Source organism: Dasypus novemcinctus, chromosome 28 (genome assembly GCF_030445035.2).
Source record: "Dasypus novemcinctus isolate mDasNov1 chromosome 28, mDasNov1.1.hap2, whole genome shotgun sequence".
NCBI classification, from domain to species: Eukaryota; Metazoa; Chordata; class Mammalia; order Cingulata; family Dasypodidae; genus Dasypus; species Dasypus novemcinctus.
In genome coordinates, this window is record NC_080700.1 from 10,318,011 (window position 1) to 10,335,897 (window position 17,887).

The following is a 17,887-nucleotide window of genomic DNA, read 5'->3' on the forward strand; positions in this document are numbered from 1 at the left end:
GTTAGGCTTAGTTTTCGGCTTGGTCTGGCTCGAATTTGTAGGAGAGCACTTGGAAGTACCTGCACCCATGTTAGCCCAGTTTCTTGGCAAATCTTGGCAATATAAGTCTTTATTGTATGGTTCATTCACTCTACCTTTCCTGAGCTCTGAGGATGGTAAGCGGTGTGCAGTTTCCATTGGATGCGCAGTGCCTTTGCAATCTTTTGAGTGATTTCAGAGACAAAGGCAGGTTCATTGTCAGAGCCAATTGAGAGTGGTAGCCCATAGCGAGGGATGATTTCCCTGAGGAGAACCTTGGCTACTTCTTCAGCTTTTTCTGTTCGAGTGGGGAAGGCTTCCACCCAGCCGGAAATTGTGCAAACAAGGACTAGGAGATATTTATAGCCTCCAGATCATGGCATTGCAGTGAAATCAACTACTAGATCTTTGAGGGGCATACTACCAATTCTCTGGACCCCTGGGGCTGTTGTGGGCCCCTGGCAAGGGTTATTCTTTGCACATGTCACACACCGTTGGCATACAGCATGGGTGATAGTGACTAGTCAGTCTTGGGATGTAAAAGAATATTTCTAACACTTCCTTAAGATGGGTTTTTCCCAAGTGTGTGTTCTCATGGTAGTCTTGAACTACATTTGCTGCTAATATTTTTGGCACAACTATTCTGTGATCAGGCAATGTCCACCATCCATTTTCCCCTTGTGTCCCACCCTCAAAGAGTATCCACTCTCTCTCAGCTTGAGTATATTGTGGCTCTCCGTGACTCAAAGGCTGCGGGGCAAGAACAGGCAGTGTATACTGGATGTTCTGATAATCAAGGGGTTGAGGAATGAGAGCAGCAGCCAGGTTTTCAGATAGGGATCCCTCCCGTACCACTCTTTTTGCTTCAGTGTCTGCCCTCTGATTTCCCTGGGCAATGGGGCTGTGGCTTGTCTGGTATCCCTTACAGTGCATTACAGCTACTTTGGCAGGCTCCCAAACTGCATCTAGAACTCCAGAATCTGTGTGTCATATTTAATGCTCTTTCCTCCCGAGTTAATGAGTTCCTTTTGTTTATATAAGGCTCCATGCGCATGCAGGGTAAGAAAGGCATATTTGGAGTCTGTGTAGATGTCAACTTTGGCTCCGGCTGCAAGTTGCAAGGCTCGGGTGAGGGCAATGAGTTCAGCTTTCTGTGCTGATGTGTTATTTGGGAGGTGCTGTGCCTCTACTGTGGTCTCAGATGTTACTACAGCATCTCCTGCTCGCTGATTGCTGCCCTGCATAAAGCTACTCCCATCTGTAAAAAACTCCATGTCAGGATTTGCCAATGGCTGGTCTTGGAGGTCTGGCCAGCTGGAATATACTTCTTGCAATGTTTCCAGGCAGTTATGGGCTGGAACCCCTAGTTCTATGGGTAGCAGGGTGGCTGGATTTAGGGTTTTTACAAGTTTCAGCTGGATGGATGGATTTTCACATAATAGGGTCTAATATTTAACCAGGCGGCTGTTAGTAAGCCAATGTGTTCCTTGGGCTTCTAAGATTGTGACTACTGCATGTGGAACCCAGACAATAATAGGCTGCCCAAGAGTTAATTTTATAGCTTCTACTGTAAGCATGGCTGCAGCTGCTACAGCTTGTAAACATGAGGGCCATCCCTGGGCTACAGTGTCCAGTTGTTTGGATAGATACACTACAGGTCTTTGCCAGGAACCGAGGTATTGAGTGAGTACTCCTACTGCTATGCTTTGGCGGTTGTGAACATAGAGGTAGAACGGCTTACTGAGGTCTGGAAGTCCGAGATTTGGTGCTTCCATTAGAGCTTGTTTGAGAGCAGTGAAAGCATCTTTCTGTGGGCTTTCCCAGAGCAGGGGATCCTTATCTCCCCCCTTTGTGGCTTCATATAAAGGGCGCGTGAGGACCCCAAAATTGGGGATCCAATTGCAGCAGAATCCAGCTGCCCCAAGGAACTCTCGCAGCTTCCAGCGAGTGTTGGGCTCAGGCAGACTATAGATCGCTTTCTTTCTTTCAAGTGCCAATTCACAGCGCCCCTGTGTTATTTTGTAACCTAGATATTTGACCTGAGGTAGGCAGATTTGGGCCTTTTTCTTAGACACCCGATAACCCTTTTGTTGTAGATGTTTTAAAAGAGCATGGGTTCCACTAGCACAGTCCTGATAGGTGGAACTTCCAAGAATGAGGTCATCTACATATTGGAGAAGAAAACAGTTATGGCTTTCTGCCTTAAAGGATTTGAGATCACTGGCCAGGGCTTGTCAAAAAATAGTGGGTGCATTTTTAAATCCCTGAGGCAATCACGTCCATGTCTACTGCTGCTTTTTACCTGAGTTTGGATTTTCCCATGTAAAGGCAAAAATTGGCTGACTCCTGGGTGCTACCCTAATGCAGAAGAAGGCATCCTTAAGATCGAGGCATGAAAAGTAGATTGCTGATGCGGGTATTAAGCTGAGAAGAGTATAAGGATTAGAAACTGCAGAATGAAGGGCTACTACTGCCGAATTAACTGCTCATAAATCCTGGACTGGGCGGTAATCTCCATCAGGCTTTTTAACAATGGGAAGAGAGGGGTGTTCCACGGAGACTGGCACAGCTTCAATATGCCCTCACTCAGCAATCTCTGAATATGTAGCTGGACCCTTTCTTGTGCTTCGCGTGGAACTGGATACTGCCTTATGCTTACAGGACTGGCTGTAGGCTTTATTTCAATAATAATTGGAGGAATGTCATGTGCCATCCCCATTGGGTTACCCTCTGCCCATACTTCAGGCACATCTTCAAAGGGGAGCTGCATGGCCATGGATTGGCCAGTCTCACTGAGGCAAAACAGTCTCCATTCCTCCTGCAGAGGAAGGGTTAGCGCTACCTTCGGAGGGTCTTGTAGCCTCAGGGTCAGTGTGGATTGCCCTGTGGCATTAAAGGTAATTTGAGCCTGTAGTTTAGACAGCAGGTCTCGACCCAGGAGGGGGGCTGGGCACTCCGGAAGATAGAGGAATTCGTGAGTGACTTCCTTTCCCCCAATGTTGCAGGTCCTGGCTTGAAGGAAAGGCCGTTGGGCACTTTTGCCAGTTGCCCCTACGATAGTGGCTTGTCTTTTTGATAGAGGCCCAACTGGCTTGGTTATTACAGAATGTTGAGCCCCAGTGTCAACCATCATATGTATGGTACAGCCCCCAATTTGAACTCCGACCATAGGCTCCTCGGGGCCAAGGGAATAGGAGCCCGGTCTGTCCTAATAATCTCTATCAGAGTCCTCCATTCCCGCCAGCCCAATGATCTGATCTGCAGGTTTCTTCCCTGAACCTTTATGGTCCCAGCGTTTGGTTTGTGATGCCCCACTGGCCTTTCTGGCTAATGCTTTGGCTGCAGAGGCCGGTCAAGTGGCCAGCTAGGACACTCTTGCTTCCAATGCCCATCCTCTTTGCAGTATGCACACTGATTTCACCCTAGACGTGGGCCTTTCCCTCTCCTTGGGGCTGGGGCTTGCCAAGTTACCTTCCTTGTCACAGGAATGGACTTTTCCACTATGGCTGCCACCAGAAAATCTGCCTTTTTCCTCATCTTCCTAATTTCCTCCCTTTTTGTTTCTTCATCACTGTTGACATAGACCTTAGTAGCTACTTCCATGAGCTGAGAGATATTCATTCCAGCAAACCCATCTAATTTCTGCAGCTTTCTCCAGATGTCAGCCTGTGACTGGGCAACAAATGCTGCATTTACCATTGTTTGGCTCTCAGGAGCATCTGGGTTAAAGGGCGTGTATACACGGAAGGCCTCACACAGTCTCTCATAGAATTGAGCAGGACTCTCATTCAGGGCCTGTAGAATTTGACTGGTCTTTGCCATATTCACTGCCTTGCGGCTCCCCACCTTGAATCCTTCAACTAATGCCCTATGGAATGTCTCTAGTGGGTTGAGCCTGACAGCGCTATTCAGATCCCACAGGGGGTCCTCCTCTGGGAACTGCAAGGGGGCATATTGATTACTGTCCAAAGTTCTCTCAGGCAGTGCTCTCTCACCTCAAAGTTCAATAAAGTCATTATAAGTTGTTTACAATCAACCCAGGTGGGTCTGTGGGTCTGTATGATGGACTGGAAAAGGTCTGTCATGGCCTGAGGCTTCTCTGAGAATGGTGGGGTGTGGCTTTTCCAGTTAAAGACATCTGTTGTTGTAAAGGACTGAGAGATGAATGTCCGGCTTCTCCCCTGAACCTGGACATCTGCATCGGGGCCTGGGTTTCACAGAGTGGTAACTGGAAAGCAGCCTTCTCCCTCGCTCCCTCTGCCCCTGGGGCTCCCTGTGGTTTGAGCTGCAATCTCTTAGCGTCTCCTCCCTGACTGACCCACAGCGCTGCAGCGGCGTTGCCAGGGGCAACCAGCTGTAAAAGCAGCTGGTCTGCATTTTTCCCTGCCGAAGGTGCCAAGACAGCTGCGGAGACGGTAAAAGCTGCTGTGGGGATTGGGTAGGGCTCTCAGGTGCAGATGGCAATAAAGGCAACTGCGGGGATAGTATAGGTGCCCTCTCTGATGGTGACAAAAGCAGAGGCGGGGTGGTGATAAAAGCAGCGGCGGGGATGGTGTGGACATCACACTTCCCTGTGCGGATGATGACAATGGAACACTGCTTAGGGAGACTAGCTCATTTTCATTCCTTAGTATCGCCGGGGCGGGAGTCATCGCATAAGGCGGTGGAAATTCAGTTTCATCTGGCCCTTCCAAAATGGGCGGATTAGCACTGGACTTGGGACGCACTTTCTCTGTGCCCTTTGCACGGTGATTGTTTGGTTTGGTTCCTGGGATGGCACTCCTCGGTTTCTGCATTAAGCAAATTCTAGCTTCCTTAGTCACGCACTTCCTTAACCAAGGTGGGTTTTGGCTCACAGCGTTTTCCCAAGCATCATTGTAGGGGAATTGGTCTGGATGCCCCGGATTTCCAGTCACTGCATCGTGGACTTTACGGATGATCCCGGGATCCAAAGTGCCCTCCTAGGGCCAGCCCATGCTGAAAGTTAGCCATTCTAACTCACAAAGCATCCTAAGCTTTCCTGGCTGAAACCTTATGCCGTACATATCTCCCTGGAATGCATGGGGGAAGTTTTCCAGCATACAACCTAATGGGGTTTTACTGTGTGTGTTTCCCATTTCCACCCTGTGCTGATGGTGTACAACAGTCACTCAAGCCTTTTGCTTCGTCTGTCTCCAGCCGCGTCCCTCGTGGGAGCTTTCAGGCACCTCTTAACCTTAGCGGACCGGTATAAGCCCCCAATGTGGAAGAGGGTCCCTTTGCAGGGACACCCCAGACCGCCCTTGATCGTATGAGGTCACCACGGAACCGCAGATCGGGACTCCGCACTCGCGCCACAGAAGTGATTTTCTGCGTCTCACTCAGTTGCCACAAGCATGCACACACAACCACCCCCCTTTCCTTTCCTCGGACCTGGAGAGGGGACGGCTTCCTCCCGTATTCTCAGGAGTACTAGGGCCTCCTCTTTGAGAGTTGATCAGACTCCCTCCTAATTTTAGAATTAGGCTTACCTGCACTATGCCCCCGGGGGTCTTACCAATCCGGTGTGTGGAGCTCCTTGCTTCGTTCTCAGGGTCTCTCAAACCTTTCGGTGTCCCCGGCTCCTCAGAAGGGCTCCAGTGAAGACCGCAACCTCTTTCTGGACTCAAATGGGGTGTCCAGGGGCACCCAGGGCTGGGTTTTGCCCGGGCCCTCCTGGCCTCCCCGGAGACGTCCGGTAGGGGCAAACAACTGTTGCCGCCTCTGACCTTCTCAGCGCGTCCCACCACAGTCGCCAAAAATGTTGTAGAGAAATCGGGTGTGTGCGGTATCGAAGGCCAGGACATGAGAGTACCAAGAAGAAAGTTGGTTTATTTTGACCAGCCGGGCTCGGTGGACTCTTGTCCTAATAAAAACGGAGCCCCAAATAGAATTTTGGGTTCCCTTTTATACAGAAAAGATATAAGGGTAGGGAGTTAAATGGTGCCTTTGTGAAAGAAAATGACTTTCCTTGTTAGTTAAGTGTTTGAGTACCAGATAAGTTTTTTATAGTACCCCCATATTTTAGGTGAGCTTGAATTAACATATCCCTCACATCTCTGGTGAGCTTGGATTAGCATATCCCTCACATCTCAGGTGAGCTTTAGCATATCCCTCACATCTCAAGTGAGCTTTAGCATATCCCTCACATCTCAAGTGAGCTTTAGCATATCCCTCACATCTCAAGTGAGCTTTAGCATATCCCTCACATCTCAAGTGAGCTTTAGCATATCCCTCACATCTCAAGTGAGCTTTAGCATATCGCTCACATCTCAGGTGAGCTTGAATTAGCATATCCCTCACATCTCATCTGGAGGCAACCCTAAATACATTTGTCTTACATCCTTTTTGAACATTCAGAGACTATAGGGCCTATATTACTTATTTGGCCATCTTGGGGACTAGGTACTCTTGGAAACAATTTTGAATTTATGCACAGGCTATATCATGAGAAGAGACCTCTCAGTGGGAGGTCACCATCATCCTCTAGAGCCTGTCAAAATAGTGATGCTGAAGGCAATGCCATGCCTGAGATGGAAGGCCAAAGGGCTGCACTCTAGAAACAAGCATGAACCAGAAGAGCAGCCCTCCTTTTGACCAGGATGACTTTGAATCATAAAACTGGAAGATAAAAGTGCAGGTTTTGAATTTAGATTCACATTGCTCTAGGAAACTAATGTCATCATGTGCCTGTGAGAAGTGAAAACAGTCTTTCTAGAGGAGGGTAGCATCAGATTAATCTTCAATCATTCCTTCAAATAATTCCCCAATGCAATGTTCAGTTTTTCAGTTACTTCCACCAGAAAGAGCAGGTAACTTTGAGATAAAAACTGGACTTCGCTGTGTCTTGGATCTCTTGTACTCACTGTCTTGCCAGTTGTCAGTGCCTTCAAACAGATAAGGTTTGGTTGTTCTTATTCAGCTCTTCTAGTTTTCTCAGGTGGAGGATCAATCTGAATGATTCACTGAAAGAAGCATTTCCAGAATTTCTGTTTATGTTGAAAACATTAGCTTGAAATTCCAATTTTAATGATCAAAGGAAAGCAGAAGTGTGTAGACCCCGGTCAAGAGGAGAGAGAGAAAATGACCAAGACATCCATCAGCACCCTAGACAGCACCAAGGGCTCCCCTGTTTGCTGAGAGCAACACCGGGTTCCCAGCCCCAGTTGCCACTCTGGATATTAACTGTCAGGCTGCTGTCTTGGCCCCAAGTGACAGAGATAGCACATGCTACTCACTCTTCTTGATGCAGTATTTGGAGACATGTAGGGCTGTTGTGAGGATTAAATATGAAGTACTTTGCACATTTTTGCTATGTTTAATCTCCACAACCCTTGGAATTTCTGTACTGAGAAGAGACAGTATAGCACAGAGGTTTAGAGTTCAGAACCACACTGGGTGCAAACGCTGCTCTCTCATTTAGTAGCTGTTACTAGTTAGTCTTTCTAATATATTGTCACTTACATTATTGGGTAACAGTTACTCTTTTGCAAACACAATGTAGAGTAAACAAAAGACACAAAAGGGCACACACTTTATGATTCCATTTTTATGAAGATAAAAAAAGGCAAAATTATTCTCTGGAAGTTGGTGATGGAGATTGTGGCCAGAGCCTGCAGCAGCAGTGGGTGGAGGGAGCATTGGGTGTTTCTGGGGTTCTGGCAGGGTCTGCTTCTTTATCAGGGCTGTGTTCAGTTCCTGAAAATTCATCAAATTATACACAATTATTTGTATATTTCCATATATACTATGCTTCACTACATGACTACACGTGAACAAATAATCCCTTCAAAATCTAGATACTGGGAGAAGGCAGAAATGGGTGAAAAGTAATGAACCACAAAATGGGTTTAGATTAAAGGCAGAGAATGGCCAGCCAGTTGTTCTCATGACTTGGAGGTGTCCAGGTGGTAGATGGAGCCCTCTGGAACACAGGGAAGACTGGCATCCTCTTTGTGAACTGGGGCAGGTTAGTGTTTAATGATTTTTTGTTTTGTTTTGTTCTGTTGTTTTTTTATTTTTTTATTTTTTAAAAGATACTTAGATTACATAAATGTTACATTAAAAAATGTAGGGGATCCCCATATGCCCTGCTCCATATACCTCCCTCATTTTCCCACTTTAACAACATTCTTCATTAGTGTGACAGATTCATCCCATTGATGAACACATTTTGGGGCATTGTCACTAAGCATGGATTATAATTTACATTTTAGTTTGCATTCTCTTCCACACAATTTTTTTTAGATTATGTTGAGATGTACAATGGCCTATTTCAGTCATTGCCATGTCATTCAGGACAATTCACAAGTCCCAAAAAATGCCTCCATATTACGCATGTTTTTCCCTCTCCCTGCCGCCTCCACATGAATAAGTTCTTCCACAGCTAGAATCACAAGTCTATAGAAGAATACCAGTAAATCTACTTTAGTTTATAGTTCATTTCTCAATCTTGAGGATTCTGGGGTGGTGATGCTCACTCCACCTCTAACTGAGAGTGGGATTTGATCCCTTGGGGCAGACATATGGAACTATCTTGCTTGCAGTTGTAGACATCTTGGTTCCTCAGGGTGGTCATTCTCCATCATCACCTCCTTATTTGTTGTCCTGGATGAGTCCAATGAACTGGAAAGTAGGTTTTGCAACTTCATTGAGACTCCGGACTCAGCTGGCACGTGGACAGCCCAACGATTTAAGTGTACTGGATGTTCACCTATCACCTCTAGTACTAATTATAGTTCCAAACAGAAGGGGCAGAAGGGCCCTGTGTAGGGAAACCATAACTGAGTCCAACTCTGTCATACTGGGAAACATAAATTCCAAAGAAGGGCCCACTGGCAAGTCACCAAACTCCTGAGCTATTGGCCCTGATGTCTGGATGTCTCCAGAGACCTCAGGAGCCCCATTTATTTGCAGTATTATTTTCTTTTGCAGTCAATGCAGTCATGCTGAGATGTGCATAAGTCTTACCCCTGAAATGACCACCTGACTCATTTTGAAGTCTCTTAGCCATATAAACTCATTTGTCATTACCTTTTCCACCTTTTGTTCAAGGTCTTTCTCCAGTTGCATTGTAAGTTTTGTTTGGTAGTGATCCCTTGGGGCTAGGGAGATTCATCCCCAGGAGTCATGTTACATGCTGGGGTGGAAACTCGTGCCTTTATATGCAGAGTTCAGCTTAGAGAATGGCCATATTTTAGCACAAGGAGATTCTCAGGAGGTAACACTGAGGCAACCAATAATACAAGGCTAAGTTTCAATATTAGAGTTTTCCAGTTAAACCAGCCATCAAAAGGCCATTAGGTGATTAGAGATTAATTCCTCTAGCTAACAGCCTTTGGGGCAATGGGGCTTTTTAATTTTTTCCTTGGTCTCCTCCTTTTCAGACTCCTTGTTGCCAGGGGCCTCCTGGATCTCCTCCTTTACCAAAGGAGCTTCCAGCTTCTCAGATAATGCTTTTTGGCATTATCATTTTTGCCCTGGTCTCTCTTTTCTCACTCCTCAGTCTCTTTCCTGCATTACTCAAATTTCTTTTTGAATTTCTGTGCATTTTTATCACTGAGGAACCAGATGGCCAGCAGCTCAGGTTTGGGGCACTCATTGGCAAAGTCAGCATGAGCATTTCAGACCCAGGCCTGCTCACTATCCATGTTTGGCTTCAGCGGTGTGATGTCGTGATTGGTGCAGACCTTCAGCATCTTGTCTCTGTGCATGAGAAAGTGGATGGTCCCCTTCTTGTGCTTCAGGAACTTGACATCACCATGTCATGCTCCTTCCACTTAGGGAGGTCACTTTCTGAAGCAAATCAGAAAAACTTTGCCCACATTTTAAAAAGTTCTTCTTCATCTTCCTCCAGTGCTTTGATTTCTTGTTCAGGAAGATAGACAATCAGCTCAAATGGGGGGTTGTGGTTGGACTTATCTATATTCTCAGTGGAAGTGTCCTAGTCCTCTTGAGAGTCCTTGGTGGGTGCCATGGGTGCACAGTGGTAGCAGCTTGGCTGGTTCAGACATTAGCTGGCTCTGGGGCCTCTAGGTGCTTGGTTACATCTCCTTCCTCAGAGTCTGGTGCAGGCACCTCCTTCCTGCCTGCAAATCTGGGAAAATACCTTTGCTAGCAGACATTCTAGATAAGCTTTTAACATATTTGGTTTGCATTTCCCCTGAATACTTAAAGTTTATAGACCTTGCATTGTTAAACTGTTTCCTGCTCACCAAGGACAGGACTGCAACCTTTTATCATCCCACACCCACAAGTCACAGATAGTTTAGGTTATCTCTGAAGAGACAAAGAGCCTGCCACCCATAGCCCACATCATTTCCCCTCTTTGCCAAAGTTTAACTTGCTAAGCTTTGGCATAATTATTGTTGGAGCTATGAGGTGGATGGCTGTTTGTTGTTTTGATTGATTATTTATCAATCTTTAGGGTAGCATCCAGGACTGTTTTTAAAAGTTTAGAAGTTTTCATTCTGGACAGCAGAATCCTGGGGCAGGGGCCTCCTGCAGTCATCCTGTGGCCACTGGTGCTCACGTGGATTTCCAGTCAGGTTCCAGATCCATCTATTAATTTTATTTTACCCTTGAAGAGTTTACACCTTTAATTTAAAAGGGGTGCTGAAGGGAGATGATCTCTTTTCTGTAACTGCTTCCTGCTGGCCATGGGCTGTAGTCATTGCCTAATAAGGTGTAAAACTCTTAATTTATTTTAACTGGAGGAAGATGGATCTGGCATTCTGTACAAAGTTGGATGAAGTTTTCATATGGTTAATACGATGTTCACTCTGAAAGAAACAAACTTAATACCCATTTTTAAAAGAGGACATTGGATTGCAGAGGTAGACAAGGTTAGGTGCCTATAAAGACGGCACTCCTAAAAGCTGGTGGGAACAGCATATATATTCTTTTTTAAGTTATTCATCTTCAGAGAGAAATTGCAACAGACACTTAGCTTTGTCTGAAGACACATTCCAAACTGTTCAATGATTGGCACTCATTCACTTTGTCAGATGCTCCTGGTGAACTGGCACTCCTTGGACAACTGGCTTCACTCAGGATTAGAACACTAAGTTGGAAATTCTCTTCGTTTTCACCTGTGAGAGTGATCAGAACTACAGAATAAAGGTTTTTTTTTTTACACCTTAGTTTCAATTGTACAATTTCTAGCAATTTTGACTTGTTCAATAGGTGACTCACCATAAGCAAGCAAGCCTCACCTTTGCTACATAGCAGAGTACAGTAGAATATAGAAGTTGACTGAGACTGGCTGAGACTGCCACCTTATTCTATAGACATGTTTTTAACTGTTTAGAAAATGATTTTACCAGGAATTTAACATGTCTAATATACTTCTGCACTTGATCCAAAATAGAAAAGATAATGTTATAATTATTAGGCATATATTTAGTACAGGATAAAAGTACAGCACTTAATATTAACTAATGTATTACTTAATGCATAAGGATTCAGAGTTGCAATTATTAGTTTTGAGTTTCAGGTTTGTAATACTTTACATGTCATCTCTCCATGAGAGCAGGCCATAATGCCAATTGTGTTTAAGTTTCACTTACAGTATCCTGGTACCATGGCTCCACTTAGCATGTTCTTCAATGCAGTGAGCAAGTCGCAGCATCCTTCATCTTAGAGAGATTTTCCAGTATTCTACTAGCCTGGTGCATAGTGCTCTCTGGGACCATGGAAGAGTGCCAGCCTGGAGGCGATGTCCATTGTACACTTGGCTGTACCGAGTCATCATTGGCTGCTGCAGGAGCTTGAAACTGCAATGTAGTTTCCATTGACTTCAGGAGCAGAACCAGAGGCTGATATAGCAAATATTTTTAATTGAGGGATCAGTAACCAGCCTAGCCAATAACTCACATGGAGAGGCAAAATGCAATGTATACAGGGCCTGGTTTGAAAGCACAAAAGAGTTTGATAAGGTTAAAATTTATTCCTTGTTTTTATATATATATTTTAAACAATTTAATGCAACATATCATATATTAAATGACTGTTTACTTACACAATTTTACCATGAAGATAACAGTAGGTACTTTACTTTAGTAATAGAGGGAAAAAAATTATTTTTCATTGTTAAAATGAAAACAGAATATTTCTAATAGAATCAAGATAACTTTTTATTACCATTTACTTAAATGTGTACTTTGCAGTGGCCTTCAGACAGGTTTTATTATCATTAACTTATTTCTGCTACCAATACCAATCTTAAGTTTTTTTAGTTAACAATGACTTCTAGAACTAGAACTATTTAAACATTTTCAGTTTGGCAGATGTTTTACAACTCCTTAAAATTGACTATAACCACATTGACTAGCCACCTCATGTTTAAGTAAACTTATTAAATTACAATTACCAAAGAAATTTACTCTATTTATTTGAGAGCATATCTACAATCTTTTTCCTTTAGCCTAATTTCACCAATGTGAACTCACAATTTTCATTACTCTAAAGATTTCGTACATAATGTTAATTTAGTTTATAAATTAACTATGGGAGATTACACTCAAGTTAAATAAAATTGAAACCATTATAGTTTATGCAAGGAATGTTCTCTTTTTCCCTTACAGGAAGTTAAAAACTTCTTTTCTTTAAGTTATGAAAATGAATAATTTAAAAGCATACTGACTACCAGGTTTTAAAACACATTACACAATTACTTAATTTGTTTAATCATAACCCAGGAAAGATCTCTCCATAGTTTTTATGGACTTTTCTTTACTTACTGAAATTTGTTAATAGAGCCACTAATTACCTTTATTTTGTTGGAAAGAAATCTTCTAGAAGTAAATAAGGCTCACCAGATTGTGGAGAAGAAAAGAATTTATTCTCAATCTTGCAAGAAGGGGCACAGAGCCAGATATGGCTGGTGCCCCGAACAAAGAAAAATGACACAATTTATACCCCTAAGGCCAGCATGCAAGCTCTTCCTCTGTTTTTCCATGGATTGGATACTTCAGAAGTTACAGCTTATCTGAGCTTTAACTTTCCTGCACAAAAGTGTGTGATTTAACTGCTTCCTCTCTCACATTCCAACCATTTTAGTTTTTACCTGTTCCCGTTTGTTAAATAAAGAATAGAATTTAGTGCTGAAATGGCACTGACTTAGCTCCTTCTTGGGCGTCCTTCCACTGCCCACAGGACTGGCCTAAACTGGTCTCCTCCACTGCTGTCTAACCCGGGAGTGGGAGACTGAGACAGCAGGCTGCCAGGCTGCCAGGTTACACCAATCAACATTTTTTTCTTTTATGTGAAAACTAACCTAATCTTTGTTAGTTTGTTTTTTACATTTTATGGCTGACAAAAGGTTTAAACTGGGAAATTACCAGGCAAACTGATTCTTAATTCCCTAGCCTAGTAGATAGGCTCCATCTGCCACACCTAGTCTTGCCTCTAAAGCTCTTGCAAAGAGGAGGCCCTTTCCCAATTGTTTCTATAATCAGATTTCTATGACCTTTTCATCCTGATTAATTTAATTTGGGCTTTAAGAATATTTATTTACATCTATAACTGCATATTTAATTAACAATTTGAATCGAGCTCTTTTAAGAATTTTCATTTGTTAATTTGATATTATTATCCTGATGTATGAAGACATACACTGAGCAAATGGGCAGATGCAAAGAGTTAGACACAGAAACAAAGCTGATTGATATTACTTATAATTTGCATTATTTTATATACTGTTTAGCTTAATTTGGGGTCCTGAAATATATATTACTTATAACTGCATATTTAACCTCAACAATTTGAGCAAATAGGCAGACATGAATAGTTTGACACAAAAACATAACTTTAGTTATTTTAAACTTCTAATTCTTACAAAATAAGTGTGACTGCAAAGCATTTCAAAGACTCCTGAAACTCTTCTTAATTTGCACTGTGACTGTGCAGTTTTATACTATGACTATGCAGTTTTACACAAGAATTTTCTTTCTTAACTAATGGATTGTAACCAAAATGTTCTCAATGCTTTAGCACTAATTTTTGTTTCAGAACTTTATATTTTACTTTGAATTTAGCAGAATTTTGGATAGGCAACAAGATTAATTTTATATATATTTACTGAGGCTATTTGAAGCCTCAGGGAGACAGACTGGTTTCTCTCATGAATTGCCACTCTTAGGAACACTGACAGTCAAGGCAGGAGACTTCTCCCCTTCCAACCCTCTTTTTGATTTTGGAGATAATTAAACTCCAGTGGTCATTTAACCTTATTCCATCAGGCAGCAATTTATTTAGTTTACACTTGAATTCATGAGAGAAAGGGTTACTAATACCAGGAGAGGAGACAGTGATGTCCCAGCTCTTCTCAATTATGAAATAACCATAGGCAAAGGCAAAGGGTGAGGTTAGGCTTGAAGTAACCATAAACAAAGCAAAGGTTAGTTTAGAATTTACACTTAAATAATAGTTTCAGGCTAAATTCACCCAGCTATAATTTCAGTTATTATCTTTCCACTGTTTTATAATATAAATGCATTTATAAATGATTTTAACTCTTACAGTTTTTATTAACTTTAAAAACCTGTTAATTTTATAACACCTTTAAATACCTTTCATTCGACTTATAACATGTTAAATGAACTTAACCATTACTTTAATTTTTCCTTTAAAGTAAAAGAATAAATCTCTTGCAGTTAGTTTGAAATAAAAAGCTACTTTTCAGGATTTGATTTCTAGAACATAATGTTCTTTTAAAAGAGGTAAGACTCTTCTTCAAACACAGGAAATGATGAGGTTAAAGCACAAGAAGCTTTTTTGATAAAAGATTTTCTTTGTATATTGATCTTACTCAATTTTAATCACAAAAATTTTCCTTCCACAAACCTTCTACACTTTCAGTATTCATTCAGGTTTGTCCCACACTCTACTCTTTCCAATAATCAATCATTTTATCTTAGGACAAAATCATCTTCTGTTTCCTTAACAATAAAAACACATTCCATATATCCCACATACTAAGTTACCAGGCAAACTTCTTACAACATATAATTGCCATTAATACTAAACAAGCTTGTTAAAATAATGAACTTTTCTTCACTTTAAATACTTAGTAGCATGTAATACCAGAAAGTTTCTTTGGAAGCAAGTTGGCAGGGGAGGCTGGCCGCTGAATAAATGTTATAAAATCACCTTTTATTATATTATCAATTCAGTTTTTGTTTAATAATGACTTTCTGCAATTACCCATTTAAATACCTTAATTTAAACAATGCTTTGTAAAACTTTTATAATTATTTATACCTTTAAGACAAATTTTACCTTCATAGAACACATTCTCTTACTTAAAGTTACTACAATACCTTATAAGAACTGAGCAGAATGCAAAAGTATTTTGGCTTTGATACCCTATGGAGGGAACTTTACTGCATTTATTCTGATTCTGCTTTTCACCCTCTTCACTTCCCCCCTTCCAGGCAGTCCAGTGCACAACAATCAAACAGGCTTATGAATAGAAGGTGTGGACTCACTGGAAAGGGGCCAGCCGCTCCCCCCTTTCCAGCTTTCAGCCAAAATGGGCAGACAGAACCTACTCAAATTTGGCAACTCTCCCAGGGACCCAGCCACCCTGACTGGGACATCACCCAAAAACTTGGGTGTGTGGCATGGACACAGATGACCTCCAAGCCCCGGCAAAGGGCCAGACCAGAGATAAGACAGCAAAGCATGTACAAACATCTAGACTCCGCAAACATCCAGACTCCCTCAGTTTTGCCCCATAATCATTTCACCCCCTTGCCAATGGCAAGGGAGGGCTCCAGCTCAGCTGTAATTCTACTTTACATAAGGACACAACTCCAACCCTAGCATTGAGCTGACACAGACAGAAGCAAAAGGTCACTAATCTGACCCACAAGTTTATATATATATTTTCACCATGGCTGCCCCCACAGCCATCACAAACCTCAGAACACTTAACATTTGGTATAAAGTGAATTCATTCACAATTTAGCACCATAATAAAAGATTTCAGCTAGACTTTTTCCACTGTTTAAACTTTACACCCAGACCAAGCTCCACCAGAAAAGCCGATCCATTTTCCTGTAACCAAGTTTTGTTTTTTTTTTTTTAAATCTAGACCAATTTCCAGGACTTTAGGACTTGAACCTATAAACAGCCCTTTTTATTAAAATCAAGACTCCACTCCTTCAGTGGATATAAGACTAGTACCAGATTCTAACATGCAGTTAGACAAACCCAAAACACCAGGGCTTTTTCCCATTTTTTTTCCAGGACATTAGGACTCGAACCTATAAACAACCTTTCTTATTAAAATCAAGACTCCATTCCTTTAGTGGATATAAGACAAGTACCAGATTCTAACATGCAGTTAGACAAACCTAAAACACCAGGGCTTTTCCCTGGTTTTTCTCCTTTTCCCAAGCCTAGAGAGAATGGCTTCCCCCCAACTTTCTGGGGCTACTAGGGTTCTCTCGGGAAGTGATCAGCATCCCCTTCCTAGCAATTAAAGCTAGGGCCTTCCAGACTGTGCTCACCCAGGGAATCTTACCTTCTTCCATGTTCGTAGTTCTTTTTCATTCCCAGAATCTTTCTCTTCAGACCTTCCATTGTCCTCGATTTTTGTCGGGAAGATTCTGATGGAGCCCACATCTTTTCTGGATTAAATTTAATCCAGGGGTGCCCAGATTTGGGGTTCACCCGAGTCCTCCCGGCTTCCTTGGGGATTTGGAAGGGGTAGCAAAATGCTACCATCTCTGGCCTTCATTTGCTGTCCCACCAGAGTCACCAAAAATGTTGTAGAATTTGAGAGAAGTTCAATTATTTGCGTATAGAGAGGCCAGGACTTAGGAATGATTTTGAGAAGGAAAAATGGTTTATTTATGGCCGGCCGGACTCGGGAGTTTTCTGTTCGAATCCTGAGCCAGGAACAAGATTTTCAAATGTCTTTTATACAGAGAGGAAAGGCCAAATGGTCCCTTTGTTTCAGTTCTCAATAGGCTTGAATTAGCATATCTGTCTTCCACATCTTAGGTAAGCTTTTAGCGTGGACTCCAGACATTCTAGATAAGCTTTCAACATATTTTGTTTGCATTTCCCCTGAATACTTTGTTTATAGACCTTGCATTGTTAAACTGTTTCACTGTTAAACTGCCCTTGGTGAGCAGGACTGCAACCTTTTATCATCCCACATCCACAAGTCCCGGATAGTTTAGGTTATCTCTGAAGAGACAAAGAGCCTGCCACGCATAGCCCATATCAACATCACAGAGGCAATACATAAAACCCGAATGACAAATACCTCCCCATACATGCAAAAGATATAAGAATTATATTACCAGTTATGGAAAATGGATTGCAGACAACTAGGCATCTCGAAAAGCAGTGTGAGATACTGAGAAAGATTAGTTGATCACGGGTCCCAAAGTCCAAGAGAAAGCCTCCAATTCACATGTGGAGCCAGTTTTAAGAAGCTGGTATGATGAGCTGCAGGTGGAATACCTAAGGCAGAGTTTCAGGAAGTACCCAATGGAGAGCAGGTACTTCTTTCAGGCTTCTTAGAAAACTCCTTGCACCTATAACCCATCTCAGCTTGGAGGGATAGAGAATATACAGGTGCCCCCAGTTGGGAGGTGTTGCTGGGGCCACTTACCAGCCTTACTGCTAGGAAAGCACAGAAAGAATAGCCCATGTCCTCCTTTTCTTGTTGGTTGGTTGTGCCTTGGGCCACGGGGTGCAGGTGATAAGCAGATGCCAGAACTTTCCCATGTTGGAATGAGATGAGTAATTCTGGGGGTGGAGAGAGAGTACAGGGTGGTCTTGGCTGACTTTGTTCCTCTTTAACGCTTTCTCATCAACTTTTACCACCTACAGG

General features: G+C 42.6%; 1 pseudogene; it reads right to left on the reverse strand.

Moving 5' to 3' along the window:
* Positions 1-9,363: 9,363 nt before the first annotated feature.
* LOC131276387 (ran-specific GTPase-activating protein pseudogene) lies at positions 9,364-10,012 on the reverse strand (annotated as a pseudogene).
* Between the last annotated feature and the right edge of the window lie 7,875 nt (positions 10,013-17,887).